The 23,832-nt window shown below is 42.5% G+C and overlaps 1 pseudogene; it reads left to right on the plus strand.

The window, feature by feature from the left end:
* Nucleotides 1-23,832, plus strand: part of LOC135216233 (NFX1-type zinc finger-containing protein 1-like) — a 228,053-nt pseudogene that overhangs the window by 79,795 nt on the left and 124,426 nt on the right.

Below are 23,832 nucleotides of genomic sequence, written 5' to 3' on the forward strand. Positions count from 1 at the left end.
TTACCTGTCAGAATATGTTACTAGCTGTATTCCTACCGACGTCCGACAGAATTTCAAAACTCCCGGCACACGCAGTGGGCGGCCAGGTGGTTAGTACCCATTCCCGCCGCTGGGAGGCGGATATCAGGAATCATTCCCATTTTCTATTCAGATTTTTCTCTGTCGCCGGTCGGTAAACAACTGTTTACAGACCTCCGCCTAGGATTTTGAACCTTCTTGTGCTAACTTGAGTATTCTGATTGACTTTTGGTTTTGATTTGGCTTGTTGGCTTGGCATACGTGATAGTGGATTTGATTTGGATTTGGCTTTGACTTTTCTTTGATTATGATGTCTGGATCTAGCTCTGCTAGCTTCAAGGTGTGTAAGGTACAGGAATGTAAGGTGAGGTTGCCGAAAGCTTCGGTAGACCCTCATTCGGTGTGCTCGAAATGTCGTAGTCACGAATGTATGTTCAATGATAGATGCATCGAGTGTGAGCAATTGACTGAAATTGAATGGAAGGCATATGATTCTTACGTGAAAAAGCTTGAGCGTGATAGAATCAGGAGGTCTTCCTCTAGAAGTGCTTCTGTGAATAGAAGTCAAGGTAGAATTGTATCTCCATTAAATCCTCCTGTAGATGTAATTCAACCTAATCCTATTGTATTGCCTCCGAACTATCAGGAAGTGTCTGCAGAAGGAAGCGTATTATCTACGATCATGGAGTCGATTCGCGCCTTGGAATCTAAAGTGATTGCTCTACAATCAAATATGAATTGCAATAAAAGTGTTAGTGCATCTAGTGTTGTGGAGGGGGCGTCAGATCGGTCCCATAATGCCTCTAGGCCTAGGCCCCTGCCGGACTCCCAGGCCTTAGGGAGAGGGCAAGCCAAAAGCCGAAGGAGGGTTACGGGATCTAATGACCGGTCTGACGTCCCTTCGGCAGAAACTGAGGACGAATCTCAGGCTGCCGGTGTTCGTGCACGGGCACGGATACTTAAAGAGTGCTTCTCTTCTTCCGAGACTTCCTCTCCTCGCCGAGGTTGGGACTCTCGGAAGACCTCTCATGGGGAGAGCGGCAGGGGCGCAAGGTGTCACACAAGCGGCCGTCGCCCTTGTCGCCCTCTTAAGAGAGGTTTCAGAGAAGAGGACGCTTCACGTCCTTCTGATCAGTACGTAGATTCATCACCTGAATATTTGGAAGCTTTTCCGCCACAGAAAAGGAACAAGACTTCATCAGGCGACGACTCGTTCGAGCGTCCAAGTTGCTCTAAGAATGTTCCTGAGTTGAAGGAAAGGGCATCCCCTCGCCTATCTTCCTCGCACAGGATGAGTCCTTCTCCTGATCGAGAAAAAAAAAAAAAAAAAAAAAAACTTTTTTTTTTTTTTTTTTTTTCCCCTCATCAAAGAAAATGCTTTGGGAAATGCAGAAACAGTTAGCTTCCTATTTTGAGAAAAAGGAGGCAGAACCTAGTCATCGGAGGAAGGATAGGTGGCTGCCTGTTAAGAGGACTAGGCAGTCCCCGGCTCCTTCTCCGCGTTTTTCGGCCTTTGAGTCTCCTCCTAGTAGCCGACGCATTAGAGAACGTGATTACGTTCCTCATGAAAGGGCGTCTAGGAGAGACGAATTTGACAGAGACGTGAGTTGTCGCACAGGCGGCCGGCGTCTTTGTCAAAAGGCCGAGAACGCTCAAGGATCCATGACGGAAGTTCAAGCTTTGCATGATGTTAATCACGCTCGGCGTCTTAAGCAACGAAGCGCTTGCCATGACGCTCGAGAAGACGCTTTTCAAGACGCGCGGGACGCTCGCCAGGACGCTCGAGAAGGCGCTTTTCAAGACGCGCGGGACGCTCGCCAGGACGCTCGAGCTGATGCTGATCAGGACGCCGACACATCAGGACGCGCAGCAGGACGCTTCTCAGAACGCGCGGCGCCTTACATATCGGGACGCTTGCCAGGACGATCAACAGTTGAGTCCGAAGCGTCAGGATATTTCACATGTTAAAAGTGTCAAAGTCATCGCGATCTTTGAAGGGCGCTGATGACCGAGAGAAGGATTCTTCTAGTGATCTCTGCCCTACGGATGATGACGAACCAAATGCGTCAACGACTTCAGACTATAAGACTTTGACGGATTTACTTAAGAAATTGTTCCCAGACAATTTTCAAGCGCCCGTTCCTTGCTCTCCACCTTCACAATTTGCCTCATCGAAGGCCAGGAAGGCTCCTGGCTTCGTTAAGATGGCCACTTCGCTCTCTGCGAAGAGAGCGTTTAAGAGAGTCCAGGATTGGATGGATTCAAGGAAGGTTAAAGGGAAGACTTCGTTCGCACTTCCTCCATCTAGACTGAAAGGGAGAGCGGGGATCTGGTACGAAACAGGAGAAGAGGCAGGATTGAAAGCACCGTCTTCTTCTCAAGGAGATTTCGCCAATTTGGTGGACGCTCCAAGGAGGTCTTATTTGTCATCGGCTAAGGTTTCCTGGACAATGACTGGAGACAGATTATCACCTCAAGGGGTTATTAAGACGCTAGAAGTGTTTAACTTTTTAGATTGGTGCCTCGGGGCTTTGGATGTACAATCGAGGAGTCAGACTCGATTTTGTTGTAAGAGCTTTCGAGTGTATTAGCTTGTATGGATAGAGCAGTAAGGGATGGCTCTGATGAGTTAGCATCTCATTTTGCTACAGGTCTGCTAAAGAAGAGAGCTCTCTATTGTAGTTTTGCGGCGAAAGCAGTTTCTCCCGCTCAGAATGGGGCCGGAGTTTTATTTATTTCGCCCCTTCTCTACGCACCTATTTCCGCAGTCCATGATTAAGGATCTGTCGGTAAACTTGCAAGAGGAAAGCAACAAGGGACCTCTTGACTCAATCTTCCAGACGACTGTACTCAGGCTTCTACTTCAACAGCTCCAGCACCCAAGAAGAAATTTAAGCCCTTTCGTGGAGCACCTTCCTCTAGAGGTTCTTCGAGAGGAAGGGGGTCCTTTAGAGGTAAGATCTCTTCTATCAGAAGGGAAAAAATTGACATTTCTGCCCTTCAGGCACCTGCAGGTGCGAGACTCACCTTATTTGCTCAGGTATGGAGGGACGATAGGGGCGGACCACCTGGACCCTAGATGTGATCGAGAGAGGATACAAGATCCCTTTCCTCTCTGCGCCTCCTTTGAGCACGAATGCCGATAGACCTGTCGCCTGCATACCAGTCAGAGAAGCAACAGATCTTACTCGACCTTCTAGATCAAATGTTGGAAAAGAAGGCCGTAGAAGAAGTCCTAATGCTGGATTCCCCAGGCTTCTACAACAGGTTATTCCTGGTTCCGAAGCAGTCTGGGGATGGAGACCTGTCCTAGACGTCAGCAGACTGAACATTTTTGTAAAGAAAGAAAAATTCAGGATGGAAACTTCTCAGTCTGTGCTAGGGGCCTTGAGACCAGGGGATTGGATGGTGTCGTTGGACCTACAAGACGCTTATTTCCACGTCCCGATCCATCCTCAATCAAGGAAGTTCCTGAGGTTCGTCTTAAAAAGGCAGGTCTTCCAGTTCAGGGCTCTTTGCTTCGGTCTGAGTACGGCGCCGATGGTTTTTACTTTCCTCATGCGGAATGTAGCGAAATGGCTTCACCTATCGAAGATAAGAGTCTCGCTTTACCTGGACGACTGGCTAATCAAGTCGTCTTCGAAGTCAAGGTGCCTGGAGGACCTTCAGACAACATTGCAGCTGACGAAGGCCCTGGGCCTTATAGTCAATTACGAGAAGTCCCATCTGATCCCCACGCAGTCCATCGTGTATCTGGGGATTCAGATGGATTCAGCGGCTTTTCAAGCTTTTCCATCAAAGGAACGTCAGCAGAAATGCTTAGAGAAAGTGTCAGCCTTCTTAGGGAAAGAAACATGCTCGGCGAAGGAATGGATGAGTCTGCTGGGAACCATTTCTTCACTGGAGAAGTTTGTTTCCCTGGGGAGGTTGCACCTCAGGCCACTCCAGTTTTTTATGGCAGAAAACTGGAAAGACAAAAAGAATCTAGACTCGACTTTGATTATCTCAAAAGCGGTCAAGGATCAACTAAAGTGGTGGCAAGATCCGATCAAACTCTCGGAAGGAATGTCCCTCAACCTTTTGAGCCCCGACCTAGTGTTGTTCTCAGACGCCTCCATGGTGGGCTGGGGAGCAACACTAGGCAAGGAGGAAGTGTCAGGCCTCTGGAGAGGGGAACAGAGGTCCTGGCACATAAACTTAAAAGAGTTGGAGGCCATTCGGTTGGCTCTTCAATTCTTCGAAGAACGATTGGTGGGTCGAGTTGTCCAGATCAACTCGGACAACACTACGGCTCTCGCTTACATCAAAAAGCAGGGGGGGACACACTCTCGGTCACTGTTCATGATAGCGAGAGACATCCTTCTATGGGCGAAAGCTCGAAACATAGTGATCCTAACAAGGTTCATTTCAGGAATACAAAATGTTCGAGTGGATCTTTTAAGCCGTCAACATCAGATGCTTCCACATAAGAATGGACCCTACATCTAGAGGTTTGTCAAGAGCTATGGAAGTTGTGGGGACGGCCGCTAGTCGACCTCTTCGCAACCTCGAAAACGAAGAGGCTTCCGATTTCTCTCCAGTTCTCGACCCGGAAGCAAAATAGCGGTAGATGCCATCCTATGGGGAGACTTGGCACGGGGATGGACGTTTACGCCTTTCCCCCGTTCAAACTCTTAGGAGAGGTAACAAGGAAGTTTGCGGCGTCGCCAGGAGCGAGAATGACTCTGATCGCCCCCTTTTGCCCCTCAAGCGATTGGTTCACGGAGGTCATGTCTCTTCTGGTAGACTTCCCGAGAACCCTGCCAGAGAGAGTAGATCTTCTCAAACAGCCCCACTTCGAGAGGTACCACGGAAACCTCTCCGCTCTGAGTCTGACTGCGTTCAGACTATCAAGAAGTTGGCCAGAGCGAGAGGTTTTTCAAGATCAGTGGCAGAGGCTATTGCCAATGCGAGAAGAGCTCCTCTCGAGCAGTTTATCAGTCAAAGTGGGCTGTCTTCAGGAGATGGTGTAGGAAGAAAGGTATTTCCTCCTCCACGACCTCTGTGAACCAAATCGCTGAGTTTCTCCTGCATTTGAGAAATGTGGACAAACTAGCAGTGCCCACTATAAAAAGGATACAGAGTATGCTGTCAGCTGTCTTCCGTCACAGAGGATTAGACCTGACAAATGATAAAGACCTTCACGATCTTTTGAGATCGTTTGAGACAACCAAAGTACTACAACCGAAGGTTCCATCATGGAACCTTGATGTAGTTCTAAGGTTCTTGATGTCGGCCCCCTTTGAACCTCTGCATGCTGCCTCATTGAGAGACACTACTAGAAAGGCGATTTTCCTAACTGCTCTTGCTACGGCAAAAAGGGTTAGTGAAATTCAAGCAATTAGTAAATATGTGGGGTTCAGAGGACACAGTGCAGTGTGTTCCTTGGATCCTAATTTCTTAGCTAAGAATGAGAACCCATCTAACCCCCTGGGCAAAAAAACCTTTGAAATCAAGGGGTTAGCAGAGTTCATCGGACAAGAGCCAGAGAGAGTCCTGTGCCCTGTCAGGGCTCTCAAATTTTATATGCCAAAGACCAAAGATTGTCGGGGTCCTTCTGAAAATCTATGGTGTTCTGTTAAAAGACCCAACTTTCCTATGTCGAAGAATGCACTGGCATTCTTTTTACGAAGCACCATCAGGGAGGCCCATGCGTCCTGCTCGGATGGTGATCTGAAGCTTTTGAAAATAAAAGCCCATGAAGTGAGAGCTGTTGCAACTTCAATGGCATTTCAAAAGAATATGGCACTTAATGATATCATTAGCGCTACTTTTTGGCGAAAGCAAACTCTGTGTTTGCTTCACATTACCTGCGGGATGTGAAGACGGCATATGAGAACTGCGAGTCGCTAGGACCATACATATCCGCAGAAATGTTGTTGGGGGCAGGGAGCAGCACAAATCCTATCCTATAGAAAAGGGGTAGGTGTGCTTTTTAATTTTGGTGTTGGTTTTATGGTTGAAGGGTTAGTTGCTTGAGGCGCTTTCCCTTTCTTTAGCCTAGAAGTTATGGGACTAACTTCGATAGGTTAGGTCAGGTGGTGGTTTTTAGCTTCGTTGCCCGCACAGTATGGTCAATATGGTCTAGTAACATTGTGGTCATGCCCCCGTTGACAGATCATTCTAGAGCGCACAAACTCAAACAGGTCACTACCTTGTTGGCAACTCTAGTAAAGCAAAAGCAGACTTCGGTGACAGTAATCAAGAAGTCAGCTATGTTAACAGGTAAGGAATCAAGATGTCAATCATCTGCACTTGATGGTGTTTTCCTAAATCCTTCTATTCTGTCCCTTCCCACCTCCAATGGTGGGTGGGATTCAGCTATATATTATATTACTATGGTAAGTTTCATGAACAAAATGTTATTGTCATGATACAATAAAGTTTGTTCATACTTACCTGGCAGATATATTAATTAAAGTACCCACCCACCTCCCCTCAGGGGACAGTGGTATGAAAAATCTGAATAGAAAATGGAAATGATTCCTGATATCCGCCTCCCCAGCGCGGAATGGGTACTAACCACCTGGCCGCCCACTGCGTGTGCCGGGAGTTTTTGAAATTCTTTGGAACGTCGGAGAATACAGCTATATATATATCTGCCAGGTAAGTATGAACAACTTTATTGTATCATGACAATAACATTTTTCATGTGCAACACTGTGTATTCACAAATTACTGTATATTTTGATTAAAATACAAGAGAGAGAGAGAGAGAGAGATGAGAGAGAGAGAGAGACGAGAGAGAGAGAGAGCATTACAACTTGTAGCACCAGCACGGTATAAAGGAGGTTTATATTTGTTTAAATAACTGAATTATTAATAAACATTTTACATACTAATACCATAAAAATTCTTTCATCTCGGTAAAAGAGAGAGAGAGAGAGTTAACCTTAATTAAAAGTGACATGGATAGATTAGTATTGTATTTCTTTAAAATACTATCACATATGAATTTTGTAATTACAGTTATTATTATTATTATTATTATTATTATTATTATTATTATTTTTTTTTATTTTTTTTTTTTTTTTTTGCTCTATCACAGTCCTCCAATTCGACTGGGTGGTTATTTATAGTGTGGGGGTCCGGGTTGCATCCTGCCTCCTTAGGAGTCCATCACTTTTCTTACTATGTGTGCCGTTTCTAGGATCACACTCTTCTGCATGAGGCCCGGAGCTACTTCAGCCTCTAGTTTTTCCAGATTCCTTTTCAGGGATCTTGGGATCGTGCCTAGTGCTCCTATGATTATGGGTACGATTTCCACTGGCATATCCCATATCCTTCTTATTTCTATTTTCAGATCTTGATACTTATCCATTTTTTCCCTCTCTTTCTCTTCAACTCTGGTGTCCCATGTTATTGCGACATCAATGAGTGATACTTTCTTCTTGACTTTGTCAATCAACGTCACTTCTGGTCTGTTTGCACGTATCACCACCCTATCCGTTGTGATACCATAGTCCCAGAGGATCTTTGGCCTGATCGTTTTCTATCACTCCCTCAGGTTGGTGCTCGTACCACTTATTACTGCAAGGCAGCTGATGTTTCTTGCACAGGCTCCAGTGGAGGGCTTTTGCTACTGAATCATGCCTCTTTTTGTACTGGTTCTGTGCAAGTGCCGGGCATTCACTTGCAATGTGGTTTATGGTTTCATTTTTCGTATTTGCACTTCCTACATATGGGAGAGATGTTATTTCCGTCTATCATACTTTGAACATATCTGGTTTCTTAGGCCTGATCTTGTGCCGCGTTATCATTCCTTCAGTTTCCTTCTTTAGCTCTCCCCTCCCCTCTGTAGCCTTGCCAATTGTCATCGCTGGCTAGTTCTTTAGTCTGTCTCATGTATTGTCCGTGCATTGGTTTGTTGTGCCATGTTCCTCTGTTCTTTCTGTCTCTGTATATTTCTGGGTCTTCGTCTACTTTTATTAGTCCTTCTTTCCCATGCACTCTTTAGCCACCGGGCGTCTTCACTGGTTTTCAGATATTGCCCCAGTGCTCTGTTTTCGATGTTGACGCAGTCCTCTATACTTAGTAGTCCTCTCCCTCCTTCCTTTCGTGTTATGTATAGTCTGTCCGTATTTGCTCTTGGGTGTAGTGCTTTGTGTATTGTCATTTGTTTCCTGGTTTTCTGATCTATGCTGCGGAGTTCTGCCTTCGTCCATTCCACTATTCCTGCGCTGTATCTGATTACTGGCACTGCCCATGTGTTTATGGCTTTTATCATATTTCCGGCGTTGAGTTTTGACTTGAGTATCGCCTTGAGTCTCTGCATATATTCTTTCCTGATCGTGTCCTTCATCTCTTGGTGTTTTATCTCTCCTCCTTCCATTATTCCCAGGTATTTGTTTATCCTGGTCTCATCTATGTGTTTGATGTTGCTCCCATCTGGTAGCTTTATCCCTTCAGTTTCTCGTTACTTTGCCTTTTTGTATGTTGACTAAGGCGCATTTTTCTATTCCAAACTCCATCCTGATGTCTCCAGATACAATCCTTACAGTCTGGATTAGGGTATCTATTTCCTTGATGCTCTTACCATACAGCTTGATGTCGTCCATGAACATCAGATGGTTGATTATTTTATTATTATTTATTATTATTATTATTTTATTATTATTATTATTATTATTATTAATTATTATTTATTTGAAAGTATTAAAAACAAATAGTACAAGTACATAAAAAAATCTTGAGTCAGTCAGTAAAGAGAGAGAGAGAGAGAGAGAGAGAGAGAGAGAGAGAGAGAGAGAGAGAGAGAGAGAGATGAGAGAGAGAGAGAGAGAGGGGGGGGGGATTTCATGAGCACTTCCCCCTCCTGGCTGTCACAGAACTTGAATATATCTGACAGTTTTAGTACCTGGAGTTAGAAAAAGGTTACTGAGAGAAGACTGGGATTTCCTTCATTCTTCCATAATTTTATAATTATAGTTAAAATCTTACTAATTCACTATGGTATTTTCTTTAATGAATGATATTATTGCTGTATAAATTAATATTAATATTTGAAAATAGTAAATCATTTATTTGTATCATACAAAAAAACATACATCTTTGTATTATAGAGAGAGAATTATTATTTTTATTATGTGATATCATTTTAACTTATTACTTCTACTACTAATCAAGTATTATCAAATTAACTATTTGAAAATTAGTAAATCATTTTTGTATTATAAAAAATGTATTTAGTCATGAAAATAAACATCAAAATACACTAATTAGTGATTATTTTTCGTCGGAAAATACAAAGAGAGAGAGAGAGAGAGAGAGAGAGAGAGAGCGAGAGAGGAGATTGAGCGAGAGAGAGAGAGAGAGAGAGAGAGAGAGAGAGAGAGAGAGAGACTATGGTTTTTATATCCAAATCTAAGTAGAGTATAAATGGATTCTTTAAGTGAAATAATGTTTCAATGATAATTTGCAGTTTTGTATTAAAGGATATGTATACTGTTTGAGAATGCGTTCCTTATCCTTGACTATGGTTACCATACAGTTTAATACGTAAATAATTATGCGCCCTCCGCCCTCGCTCAGAAACTAGTTCTGCGTATGAAGTATCGTTAAAAGCATAAAAATCCATCGTAACCTTGGAATTTGCGTTGTATTCTAACCAGAAACTTAGTTTTGTTAATTATATATACTGGAAACAAGCAATGATTTTTTCATTATTTGCGCTTTTGAACTGTTATAAAATGCGCATCCCAAGCTAGTGTATTCGTTCGCTCGGAAACTAGTTCCGCATATGAGGCGTCACTAAAAAAAATGTAAAAAATACGACATAAAAAGTGTCGAAAATCATCAACCTCAAAATTTTTGTTGTAATCTAACCAAAAACTTATTTTTATTAATATACTGTGCTAAACTATAAAGGATTCTTATCATAGTGTGCATTTTTTAAAAGCGTCATTAACTCGGAGCGTTGGAAGCGTCAGCGTCGTAACCTCGGAACAAGCGTCTTAACCCAGGGCGGATTTTTCAATGAATATTTAAGAAAAAAGCGGCGTAACCTCGGAACGTTGTAAGCCGGAGCCTGTATGTGAAAAGACCATAGTCATGATCAAGGGAATTGTGAGATAGATGATGGAGGATGAGGAAGTAGATTGGTCCATAGCATTGAAATGGGTAGTGACTGCTAGGAACTGCTTAACCTCTTCATTACCGATAGTTTGTTTGGAGGTAGGCGGGTACCACCATTCAAGTCTACTACACCGCCCCGGGTGCATAAAGGTGGTACGAAAGGACCCCACCCAAAACCCTCTTTTCTGATAGGGACTTCCAATCATTCTGTAATTTTGGTTTGAAGAGTTTGGAGCAAAATAAACAGTATGACACGATGCCAGATGTATGATGAACCCAAAAAAATATTATTACTGCTTATAGTAGTGTGTAGGTGACAGATGAACTGCGTCTCAACAAAAAATCACAAAACCAGACAAGCGTAAACATGTAATAACTTCTACCCAAGTATAAAACCAGTTGCATTATCATTTACTGAATTTATTTATTTATTTTATTCACTTATTACATTTTACAAATAAAAGATATGAACACCAGATAAATGAAGGTAAAAATAAAGCCTTATAGTAACTTTATATATAAAAAACCAAACCAGAGAAAAAGCAAAAAAGCTATTTTTTCTGAGGACAAGAAACTTGAAAAATTAGTTTAGATACCCCTGATACCCCTAAAGTTGTTTTCTGTGATGAAACTAATCTTAGAAAACGTAGAAATCGACATCGACCAATTTTTTAGAGATATACTATAAAATTTGCAATTTCCATATTTATCGGCCGGGCTTTCGCTTTAGTGTTGCTCTTTTTTTTGTTATTACGTGCTTATTTACAGTTCTATTTTGATAATACTTTATGTGCATGTTCCAGGTGGATATACCAACATTCTGTAAGACCGAATTTCTATTCAAGGCTGTAGTTTTCTCACCGACGACCAGTGTCCCTTGTACAAGGGACACTAGCGAGATATTCGGATCGGCAGCGAACGCAATGTTTACATTCTGCTCACCCACCTGGTAAAGAAGGGTTAATGAATAATGGAGGTTTCTCTCCTAACCAATTAGTATTTGAAAAAACCCATCCCTGCCTAATCTAATGGGAGAAGAGAGTTCAAGTCCTGGAAGCAAAGAGAATGGGATGGAAGAGAGTATGGTAAGGGAGACACTGAATGCAATACACAAGCCCAGAGAAGTGTTTATAAAGAAAATAATTCATGTAATAAAATAAGAATTGCACTAAACAAAAATGTCGGAGAACATAAATTTGAAGAAGCAGTGATGGGAGATGAGGTATTCTATAAGAGGAAAAATGAAAATGAATAGAGGACCTGCTCAGGTAGTTAGTTGGAGTGTACTGGGATCGGAGAATGTAAACAGATGGGTAGATTGCACATTTGTGTTCAAAAGGAAAGATTAGGCTAGGAAAATATTCAAAGAGCCAAGCCAAGAAATAAGTGTCCTAGAATACCCCTCCGTTTAACTACAGGTAATCCTGCTCCTCATTGGCAAGTTCTGTCTAGTGATGGCTTATTAACAAGTGTAGCTCTGCCAGTGCTTCTGGCAAGACAGTTCGTTTCTTGCTTAAGATGATAATAGTGTGGAGAATGGAATAAGTGAAATGGCTGGTCTTTCTGTCCATTTTCTCCTTCAATACGTACGGGCAGTTTGAAGAACAGACACATCATATGCTGGAACTGGCTTGATGTAGGTGAGCGTCGCAGCCATACTGTTACAGCACATTTTATGTACTGTACAACATACAAATCTGCTTCTCAGTAGCTTCAACTCCTCTTTCCAGCAAGGGGAGTGAGGGGCGATGGCAACCCGCTTCTTGTGGCTAACATGGTTTGTTGCTTGAACAGGCCTTTTTGACTTGGGTATATGCAATGAATCTCATGAAAGATAGGGCGATTTTTTACTCCATGTGCATTTACTTGTCTTCCTCTTAAGTTTATTTATTTTTTTTTTTTGGGGGGGGGGGGGGGGACCTCAAAGTTTGCCTGGTCTTGGGTGCTGCATATTGATGGTTTAGCCTGGCTATAAAGGGTTAAGGATTAAAACATCTGCCATCAGTAGTTGCACAACATGGTAACAATTTATGGCGATTGTTGGGGATTTGGTTGTAATTACATCAAATGTAATAATGTAATTGGCAAAATTTCGGCAGTTATGCATTGTGCGTCCTTGAATCAACATTGTGTAACCAGGCAGCTGACAATTTTTTTGCTGGCCCATTCACGCGAATGATGGTGATTATCGCCAAAATTAGCCGTTACGACGTGTGTGTCCTTGAATCACAAATGTGTGGGTAAGCCATGACGATGCCATCAAATATAAAGCAGCTCATGTGATAAGTGGTTGTGTTATTGCCTTTGATCCTCGTCATTGCATCCACAAGGAGGTTTGTTTGTTTTTCTTCAGAGGTACTGTTTTATTCATTGTGCAGTGAAATATGTGGATTGCAGAGTCCAGTGACCTTATCAGTCAGCAAGTGTAAGGCATTTTTTCAAGCTTAAGCCCCACCTTCTGCCTTCTCTTTCCTTTTCCATGTTATCTGCTGGGCTTTTCTAGAGAGGAATGGTAGGTTGCCCATGTCATTGGCCTTGCACTTAAATAATAACTCCTCCTCCATTGACTGTACATATCAACAATATATGATTGTAAAATTTATATTTAGTTAAATGCCATAAAATGTAGCATATATTACACACATAAAAATATCTATATTTAGTTAAATGCCATAAAATGTAGCATATATTACACACATAAAAATATCTATAAAACTGGGCCACCTTACTGGTGGGGCTACAGATTGGAGACTGGCAGTTCATCAACTCCTCAACATAATGAACTTTGATAGGGAAGGAGCAACTGCTTGGTTTGGAAAAGAAGATTACTAGTGCCATTTGCTAATTGAATAATAATTATAGCTAACATAATAGGTCAGTATTGTATGAGTAAAATAAAAATTATGCACTTGCAGAATAATTATATAATGTTCGTATTGATGATATTACACATAGTATATTATATATTCATATATTAATACACCAATTTGTCTTTTAGTTATGAAACTCTTGAGTACCAACATCGTATGAGGCCAGCTATATCACGTCTTCTTGTTCCTTCTATATACCCAGAGTTGAAAGATGATCCAATTGTCTTTACTTACCCACATGTCAAAGGAGTGGCATCAGATGTAGTTTTTGATTTCCATCATGATATTCCTGAGCGAGAGGTATGTTAATGCTTATCCTCATTTTTGTGCTTTTATAGGGTTTATATTATATATGGATGTTTCTTTTATTTTGTGCTTCTGAGCTGATACTTGACATGATTGAAAGAACTGGAGTACTATCAGCAAGAGTGGTAGTTAATGAAGTAGGTTTCTGCATTAGTTGCTGGTCAATGGTGTCCACCTCATTTTGCTTATTCCAGTTTTGTCGTACATGCTGTCATTTATATTCAGATGGTTCGTGGTGTTTTACTTTTAGTTTCCTTTCATGCACATTCATAAGATTGGAACGTTTAAAAATTTTTGTTTATCTGGTTATAATTAACTGGCCTGTCAAGGCAAATCTTCTTTATGTCGTGGTCCAGCTTTATAAAATAATTTGGAATAATGGCCTGCCATAAGTAAAGTTGTACTGGTAAAGTTTATACTTATTACTGGTCACAACAATACAAACCATCACCGTTTATATAGAAGTATTCCTCAGTGCACACTGAAATTGGTCATTGAAACTGTAACAGGGTAGTTAAATGGTGGTAGGCGAGTAACCCCACAAATGTAATGTTAGTTACAGTCAAGGTGAGGGGTCTTGTTTCATCAAGACTGACCATCATTTTGACTCCTCTTTCATCTTTTATTGTATGCATGGTGTTTTTGTTTTGTACACCATGGATTTGAACAATGAAAGGTGTGATGGATGGAAGTTGATTTTTGACTGCCGTATGTCCTTGTTATTGTAACTATTTTTCATGTTATTGTAACTATTTTTCATGTTCAGTATTGGTGTTGGGAGTGTCCTGACAGGTTTCTGCTGTGGAGAACTTGGGCAGCAGCAGAGGAAGGCCTAATCACTGAGTTCTTCAAAGATTTGTGTTAAAAGGGGAGAGGGTTGGGAGGGGGTTCTCGGATGTGTGCTTGCTTGAGATTAGAGAGTGGTCACTTGTCATGATCTGAGGATCATGATAAACTGGGTGGAGCCAGATCTCGTGTACAAGCAGTTGGCAAAATACTTTGGTATGCTGCTAGATACAACAGCAACGAGTCTCTCCATCAGATTTGTCACCAGCTGGTTCAGGAAGGTTTCAGTTCATGTTGAGGTAGGAGCAACCATCTGGGCTTTGGTATTTAGTCCTCAGTCATCTGCTGTTTCTGAAGATGCTTCAGTAACCTAGGTGTTCCAACGCCAGTTTATTAGCCAATAAATGAATCAGTCAACGGGAAAGCTCATCCTGCAGTGGTGCCTCTGCCTACACTCAAGTAACCATCCTTCCCAGCTCATGCCCCTGAGCAAGGAAGTAAGAGAAAGGCCTTGTTTGGTGACTGGATGATAGGAACCTCCTTGTGGGAGTTCCCTTAAACTTCCTACCTCTGGGGATGATTCCCTTAAACTCCCCACCTGCATTCTCATTTGTACACCAACATCCTGGAAATGCAAGCAGTGTAGCTAGCCCTGCAAGCATTTGTGGGTCAAGTGATGGGTCATGTTGCAATATTGATGAGTGGTATCATGACTAGCAAGGATAATGTTTTGGCAGACCATTTCAGCTGCCAGAGGCAATTATTAGGGAAAGATAGGTCCTTACTGTCTTGTGTGAGGAAAGTCTTTTTGAACTTTGGAGAACTCTAGTGATCATCCAGTATGGAGAACTCTACTGATCATCCAGTTCCCCACACTTTGTTTATCTGCTTTTCATTCTACATCATTATAGGGGAGTCTTTTACTTGCCTCTATTCCCACTGCCTTTCTTCAAGCTTGCTCCAACCTCTCCAACTACGTATTGTGTTTTATTGCACCTTATGGGGGGTAGGATTTTCTCCATTTCACTCCTTAAGATCCTTGTACTTCATCAGCTTTATTTTTGGCTCTTTTTATCTTGCTGTCCAACCAATCCAACTCTTTCTTTTCACTATCTTAGCATTGAATGGCCGAAGTTCCTCTGTGTATGGCATGATGCTTAAATTTCACAAGATATTTTAATTTTTTACCCTTGGTGGCCTTTGGGATTAGGATGTGTCTGCTGCTCCTTTTATGAGTTAGATTTGTCAAGAGGTCCATAGAGTGTATGTCACTCTGGGTCTCAGAAAACCCTGGTAGCACCTTTTTTTCCCATTCTGTGAGTGGTATGCCAGCATTTTTTATTGAGGTGGCTGGATATTTGCCTGTGGCCCACTCCTTTATCCAGGTCTCCCAACCAATGGGTATGGACCTTGCTTCTTTGGTAGCATTGTTCATGGTAATGGGAGCTATGAGCAGTCTTACCCATCTTGTTATAGTGACTTGTACTTTGAAGAGTCCCTTGGAAAGACCTCAATTGGAGATATCCTCCATGCTTGTTCTGCTAGCCTTAGCTTTATTATAGCTGCAAGGCCTCTTTGTCTCTATTTGTTTGTTGGAGGGCTGGGGATTTCTCATGCTGTTATTCAAAAGTTCTTTGCACTCTCAGAAACAATAATTTTTGGACTAAATACTGAAGAGAGTCTGTTCCCTCCCTCTCAGTTGTTACCTGGGAATCAGATGAGATGCATTTATGCCCAATACAATCCTGTGGCATATGTAATGAGAACCTAACCATTTAAGGCAATGTTGGTATCATTTTGAACCACACAATAGCACAGGAAGCAACCAAGCAGACAGTTTTTTGTGAAAGGTGGTAAACCCTATTTGGTTGCTTGTCTTAACTGTTTGGAGAACTGTGGTGTTCACAGCTAGACTTCCTAAGTCATTGGACCCTTCTCCTTAGGATCTGTGGCAGCTGCTCAACAAATTTACTTTCCAAGCTTCTCTTGGGCAAAAAAAAAAACAAAAAAAAAAAAATCTTGCCTAGGTACTCTGATGAAACTAGGTTGACTGTTGAATGAATAAGTAACTGGCTCTCGTTCCCGTCTGCAAGGTAGCATCCCTGATGTAGGTGGACTTCACAGTTGGCCATCCTGTCATAGAGCAATGACTCAAAAAGGTGGTGCTACTTCTGCTTTATGTGTTAATAAGGAGGGAAGGTGGTAAAGCTGTTATCTGAACTTAACTATTTATTTTTGTTAACTCTGGTACTTTGCCACTTTATGGCATCACTTAGTTCTCCATGGTTTTCCTAGTGTAAAAATTCAGATACATCTCTGATGAAGTGCCCAGTTAATCTTGTAACCTTATACCAGACCCTATAGGAGGTTACAGGAGTTATGGCCCCTCTGCTCAAAATCATGACCAAGAGCAAAGCACTTCTGGCTGGAGAGTTAGCCTGCAAGTCAGTTGAGGACTGTAGAAAATCTCTTACATACATGTTGGTTTGTATGCCCATAGGAAACAAATAAAAATTGTTTGGAGTAAGCTGCATTTTCCTATCTATACAAGCCAGAGCCTTTTTATAATTCTATCTCAACCACCTTGCATAGATCCTGATTCTGAAGGCAGACACGCTTGATGGCAAAAGCTGGGTTGTTGGTTTCCTAACTTACCCACCTACCCACATTTAAATACCTTTTTTTTATCAAGTTTCTATGACCATTTCCAGCTTGAACTGGGGAATGCTGTACATAAAAGCCTCTGGTTTTTATGGCTATGTAAATTTCACATTATTTGAAATAATTATGCTATTGTTGAAGAGGAATGGAAAAAATATTATTTGAAGAGCAAGTTATTGCATGATCTGAAATGCAAAGTTACTTTTTGAAATGTTTAAGACAAATTAAACAAAACTTATTAGTATTGTTGTTTAAGGTCTAAATGACCCGTATTGGAAATGCAGTTTAAAACCAACCACTACTTATGTAATGAATAACTATGTAATGAATAACTATTAGATACAATGTGTGTAATTTTCCATGTTAATGTTTTCCATTCTAGCTAATTTGGCATAGCACTTTGGAAATTTTGTTTTCATACATTCAACTTCCCTGTCAGATATATACTTAGCTATAGACTCCGTCGTCCCCGATAGAAATTCGAATTTTGCGGCACACGCTACAGGTAGGTAGGTCAGGTGATCTACCGCCCTGCTGCTGGGTGGCAGGAATAGGAACCATACCTTCTAGAACCAGATTTTCTCTATCGTTTGGAATGTAAACATACGTTTACGGTTCCTCCTGATTTGATTTTCGTGTTTCATCGCCATCGATCTTCTGGGCTGTCTTTTGCAGGGAAGTACTGGGTCTTTGGTTCGGCATACGCTTTTATTAACTTTTTAATGAATTTCGCTTCGAAATTGCGAAGAAAAGACTAAGTGAAACTACCGAAATTATCGGTAGACACTCACATAGTTTGCAATAAAGGGAATTATTAATATTTATTCATTATTACATGTAATAAAGGTTACAACTTTATTGAGGAAATATTAAACTCTAATTTCCTACTTTAGGAAGTCAGAAAAGCATATAACTAGATACGCTTACTTTATAAGCTTTAATAGCGTTTGTGCTAACGAGCAGTTAGAGTATTAGCAGTACTAGTAGTTGTTGCATCCTCATCCCCTTCTTACTCCACAGAAACTACAAATTTATAAATGCAAAATTGAAGATAATGGATGTAGCTCAAAAGCGAGCTCTTAAAAGGTAAGAAGTGAATATAGTGTTCCCCATTGAAGTGGAGGGTGCGTCTGATCGGCTCTGTCTCGCTCCCAGGTCTAGACCTCTTCCAAACTCACAAGCCCAGAGGAGAAGGAATGTCGAAAGCCGCACAGAGGTTTCAGAGAATCCCCACCGATCAGGCGTCCCCTCGGCAGACTCTGTAGAACGTCCCAGACTGCCAAGTTCGCCATTGGAAAGGCATCCTAAAATAGTGGAGGGTGCGTTCCGATCGGCTCTGTCTCGCTCTCAGGCCTAGACCTCTTCCAAGCTCACAAACCCAGAGGAGAAGGAATGTCGAAAGCCTTAAGGAGGTTTCAGGGAATCCCCAACGGTCGGGCGTCCCCTCGGCAGGATCTGTAGCAGCGTCCCAGACTGCCAAGGGTAGCTGTTGGAAAGGCATCCTAAAACAGTGTGTTTTCGTCATCCGAGTCTTCATCGAAAGGAAAATAGGGTGGAGTTCTCACAAGCTGTCGAGACCTTCTAAAAGATCGTGGAAATCGCCAGCTTGGGATTCTATCCCGGAAAGTTTTCCAGAAGGCTATCCACCTGAGAAGAAGAAAGACATTTATTCATTAAATCCTCCCTCCCCTAGATCGGATATGGAGAAAGAAGACGACCCTACGAAGATCCTAGGAGAAAGGCAACAGTAGATATCTTCGTTAATAGAAGTTTTGAAGAAGGATCCTCCCAGGAGAAAGGATCTCTTCCTTCCCGTTAAGAAATCCCGTCCGATAGAAGTCTTTGACAGCTCGGACGAGGCGGCCAGGAGCAAATCGCAGACAAGGCGAGAGGATTCTAAAGAGGCGGCTGAAATGAGGCACAAAGCGCCTGAAACGAGACGCAAAGAGCCTGAGGCGCCTGAAACGAGGCACAAAGCTCCTGAAGCGCCTGAAATGAGGCGCAAAGCGCCTGAAGCGCCTGAACTGAGGTGCCGAGGCGAAAAGCGCCTGAAATGAGACGCAAAGTGCCTGAAACGAGGCGCAAAGCGCCTGAAACCTCTAAAGCGCCTGAAACGAGGCGCTTGCCTGAGATGAGGCGCAAAGCGCCTGAAACTATAAACCAGGATCTTCATCGGAGATGGAGTTAGAGCCTGATTCTGCGAAAGGTGAAAGACATTCGAGGCCTTCTTCTGATAAGGACAGAAGTTGTCGCACGGGCGGCCGTCGCCCTTCTCAGGATAGTCTTAATGCAAGTAAAGGCAAGAGCAAGATCGGCTTTTTTCCTGGCGGGGACTCAAGATGTCGCACAGGTGGCCGTAGCCCTTGTCAGGTTAGAATCGGTACTGCTAAAAGCTCTTCACCTTACAAAAGCAGGCGTTCTCCTCCGGTTGCTCATTCTTCTCCCAACTTGATGGACAGGAAATGGAAGATAGATCGGAATTGGAAACCTTTTTTATTGGAAAAAATTAGTTCATTACTAATAAGACGATATTAAAATCTTCCCCCTTCTAAAATAATGCAACCAACCATTTACAGAAAGAGTGGCAATCGTTTGCAAATTAAACAAGATTCGTACGAGCTCTCATTCATTGATTGGAGGCTCTTCCAAATAATAGAGGCGTAGAATACGGCCTTATATCCAAGAGAATAAAAATTTGAGGGATTCTCTTCGGTCCTAGAGTTTTCATTGCGATCTCTTTCGACTAATACTAATTCGTGTTTATTGACGAAAAGAACGAAGAGGGCAAGATTTCCATTCTCTCTCTGAATCGGAGAGGAAAGAATGTAGTAGCAAGACTTGCTGTATACGACTACTGAATGACAAGTCATATACGCATACCATAGTTGCCTTTGTGGTTGGTATTTAACAAAGGTTGTTTGGCTTAAATTTGCATTATTAAGAGCTTCCTTAGGCTCGAGAATAATTTTATTACATTCCTTCATTGAATGAAGTAACTGGCAACTCATGATGAATGCAGTCAGGCAGCGAGCGAGAGCTGCGAGACTGCAGGGCTGTCATTCTAAGGCCAATACAGTACCGTCCGGTTCTCGGTCATGAGCAGTCTGTTACATCTCTCTCTCCAACGGGATCGAATGGTTAACCGTATATTCCCCCTACAATCATGGACTTAGTCTCAAATGAAGGGGATAGTTAAGCTAACATAAATAAAATAATGTCTGCCTTTTGCTAAGAAGCTTTCAATAAGAAAGATATAACCTTTCAATGCTGTTTACCGTAGGTAACATTATTAAAGGATTCTAACGCAGCAGAACATTATATTATATAATGCTCTCATGCTTACGAAAGCATGGCTTATTAGAATACATGCTTAGTGAGAAGATGGATGTACAGTAAGTCCTCGGGTTACGCTGGTCTCGACTTACGATGTTTCGTGGTTACGAACGCGCCCCCATAAAAATATAAAAAATAATATTTTGCGTCGTTCCGTCTTACGCGGTTTAGCGTCGTAAGCAACGTAAACAAACGCGAACTAGTTCCGGGCGCACGGCGGAAGAATACGCTTTGTGGGGGAGAGGACGGCGTCGCTTCGCTACGCTCATTCCTCGCCCATACGCCATTTTGGTTGTTTACACTGCCTCTCTCTCCCTCGTGTTGTATCGTTTTTGTAACTTTTTGCTCTTTGTTATGGCTCCCAAGCGCAAGGCGGACTCTTCTGATGGTAGTGCATCGAAGAAAGGAAAGGCCATCACCATGGAAATTAAAGTGGACATTATAAAGCGATCTGAGAAGGGAGAAACGCCAACAAACATTAGCCGCTCGCTTGGCCTTAGCCGTTCGACCGTTGCTACCATTATCAAAGATAAAGAGCGCATCGTTGAACATGTGAAAGGATCTGCTCCTATGAAAGCGACAGTGATAACTAAGCAGCGTAGTGGTCTAATAATTGAATCACCTGCCTCAGCATCTCCAGCAACTTCTGGAGGTTCTTTTTCTCTTCACTAACCTCCCCCAGTCTCTCCAGCACCGCAGCTTCCTCTCCAGTGTGCAAGCCAATCAAACTAATAAAGGTAAGGAATTGTTCTCTCGTTGTTATTGATAGGTATTTACATTAAATCATGTGGTATTTTTCAATGTTCCGACTTACGCTGAAAATCGTGTTACGACGCATCGTAAGAACGGATCAACATCGTAACTCGAGGACCCCCTGTAGTAGAGAATTCACTTTAAGACTACGGTGTGGTCAAGTCTTTCGAGAAACGCACACAACCTTTTTAGAATCGGATATTGCTCAAGAGAAGATGGATGAGTGGGATGGGAAACATTCTCATCGTGGCAGAAATGGTTTCCCTGAATGGACTATACTACGTATATAAGTTTTTTCCTACTAAGAACGGAATTAACATGGAAAGGGATGTCGGGTACCATAAAGGCACAGATGTTCTGGCACATAACATAAAGAGAATTAGAAGAAAACGCCAGCCTGGCACAAAGCGCTAGAAGCGCCAACCTGGCGCAATGCGCCAAAAAGCGCCAGCCTGGCGCAAAATTGCGCCAGAAGCGCCAGCCTGGCGCAATGAGCCAAGAGCACCATCCAAGATATTTTCTCGTTTTAGCGAGTTATTAACCTAAGAGTCCAGTAGCCTCTCAGACAGCACGCTCGGTAACGGCAAGATTCGTTCCTGATTTCGTTACCCATTTTATCACTTAGGCCAATTCCACGACTCTCTCATATCGCAAAGAGCATCGAGAATCTCTTTTTCGCTCCTGTTCGCGTTAACAAAGAGAACCTATTTGGAAAACAGACAGGGAATGTAACGATCCTTAAGAGGTTCGATGCAAGATTTTGCATGTCCGTGAGAACCTTCTCGATCGACGATAATAACTGTGAAAGTATGTCTGACATTTATTGCAAAGAGTTGTGAGAACCTGCGAAAAGTCTTCTTCATAGATCTCTTAGCAAGGTAGAAGACGAACAGTCTTCCTGTAGATTGCTTCCTTTCCTCGAACCAAGAGAGGTAGCAATATACGCCATCTTTATTTTATAGAAAGGGGAATAAACTTTAGTCTTTTTTCCCCTAAAATATAAATTCTTTACAGAATTAAAGATAAGGGCGTCAAAGAAAGAGAGGATAATACTTTATGCCTCATTTTGGCCTTAGAGAGGTTGGATTCACAGAGGTCACGTTCTTCTCACAGCATGTTTTGGAAGTCTTTTCCAAGACAGTCTGAATATTCTATCAGCATCTATTATAAATGGACCTTAACAACCTCTCCACTCTGAGTCTGTCTGCGTGCAGACTGACCAGAAGTGGACATGAATGAGAGGATTTTTCAAGGTAAATGACAATAGTCATGGACAAGATATAGAATTGCTGCAGATCGTGCTAGAGGGAATGAGGAAACTGTCCTCTTCCGATACCTCTGTGAACCACATAGCAGTTTTTTCTTCCCTTTCAGAGGGAAGAATTACCTTTGTATATATCTGCTATCAAAGAACGCAGTAAAAGGCTATACTCTGTCTCTATAAAGGGATTGGAGATAGCAGAGGATTAAGATCTTCGGGATCTTATACGATACCTCAATATGACAAGAGTAGGATATCATGTACTTCTAATGGGATCTTTTTTGTGGCCACAGATTCTATGTTCCGACAAGATGGAACTGCTCCTCATCAAACTTCTTTGAGAAATTTTTATGAGGGAATTCTTTGTTTCTCTTGGTCCTAAACGATCAAGAAGACAAGTGAATTTTTTTTTAGCATTGGAATCTCGCTCCAGATTCTATGGAGATTAGGCAATGGGTTTTTGCCAGCATAGTATGTCTGGCAAAAGAACTAAAACCCCCTATTCCTGATTCAATGTTTTCAGATAGAGGTTTCGTTGTCCAGGCAGGGTACTCACGTTTTCATCTAGAGTAGAATGGTTCAAACGTTTGCCTACAGAGTCTTTGGAATGCGATGACGGCTCGAAATGCTTCCCAGAAGGTGTTCAGAGGGATAAAGAGCTAGAAATCAGGAGTACTCCCAATTTCAGCTCGGAGTCTCCTTCGACTTCCAGGCTTCTTCCCTTCCTTCGGGCAAGGATAGGGAAGATTCTGCAACGAGACACCCCTTCAACATGTAAGAAGAGATCTCGTGAGCACGGAAGTATTCAGGAAGGACCCTCCTCGGAGGAAGACTCTTATCTCTCATACGGTTAGATATCCTATCGTCTACTGGATGTAGCTGATTACAATCACCTCCCCTTGCCGGAGAGGCCAAAGCTCAAATTGGAAGAACTTCCACTCTTCTCCAGTCTCCTGATAAACTATTGTGGATGTTCAGGACTTTTGGACAATGTAGCGCCAACCAGGTGCCATATGCCAAAACAGGCGTAAAAAACGCCAGAGGCAGACAGTTTCAAGGAATACTGTCATTGTCTGATGAAGAGAAAGAGGGGGCCTCCAACCTAGCGCAGATGCGCTAGAGGCGAACAAATCGGACAGATAAGAGTGTCCGATGTGGGCATCGCCAGACATCCTCGAGACTCTACCAAGCTCGAAGCTCCGCCAAGTGGAGAGGAGTCAGCTAGGCGCCAGACGTCAAATAGTGCCAGTCTGGAACCAGGTGCGAAGCTACTTCCAGGCGCGAGGCGCCAGCCATGAGTCAGGCGAAAAGCGCCTTCCAGGAGTTGGGCGCCAACCAAGTGTCAGGCAAGCGCGGGGCACCACCCAGGCGCAAGCCAGGCTCTAGGCTTCATCCAGAAAATATCCATTTCAAAGGAAGCCCTGGTCTTCTTTGAAATAAGTGTGATCGCTAAAGCACTTCATGAATAACTTGATGATTCCTTCAAACAGCTGAGAATTAAAAGTGCTTGAAGTGCGAGCTTTTATGAATTCTTGTTCGTTACATAACAATATGTCGTGAAGGACATATTAGCTGTAACTTACGGGAGATGCAACTCTGTGTTGACTTCCCTTTGCGCGAAGGAGGTCAAGTTGACCTACGAGAGATCCTTCTCGCTTGGTTTTATGTGTCTACGGATACGTTGCTGGGATAGGGAGCCGACACTGATCCTTAACTACGTGAGTTAATTTT

Source organism: Macrobrachium nipponense, chromosome 11, assembly GCF_015104395.2.
Source record: "Macrobrachium nipponense isolate FS-2020 chromosome 11, ASM1510439v2, whole genome shotgun sequence".
In the NCBI taxonomy this organism is placed as follows: Eukaryota; Metazoa; Arthropoda; class Malacostraca; order Decapoda; family Palaemonidae; genus Macrobrachium; species Macrobrachium nipponense.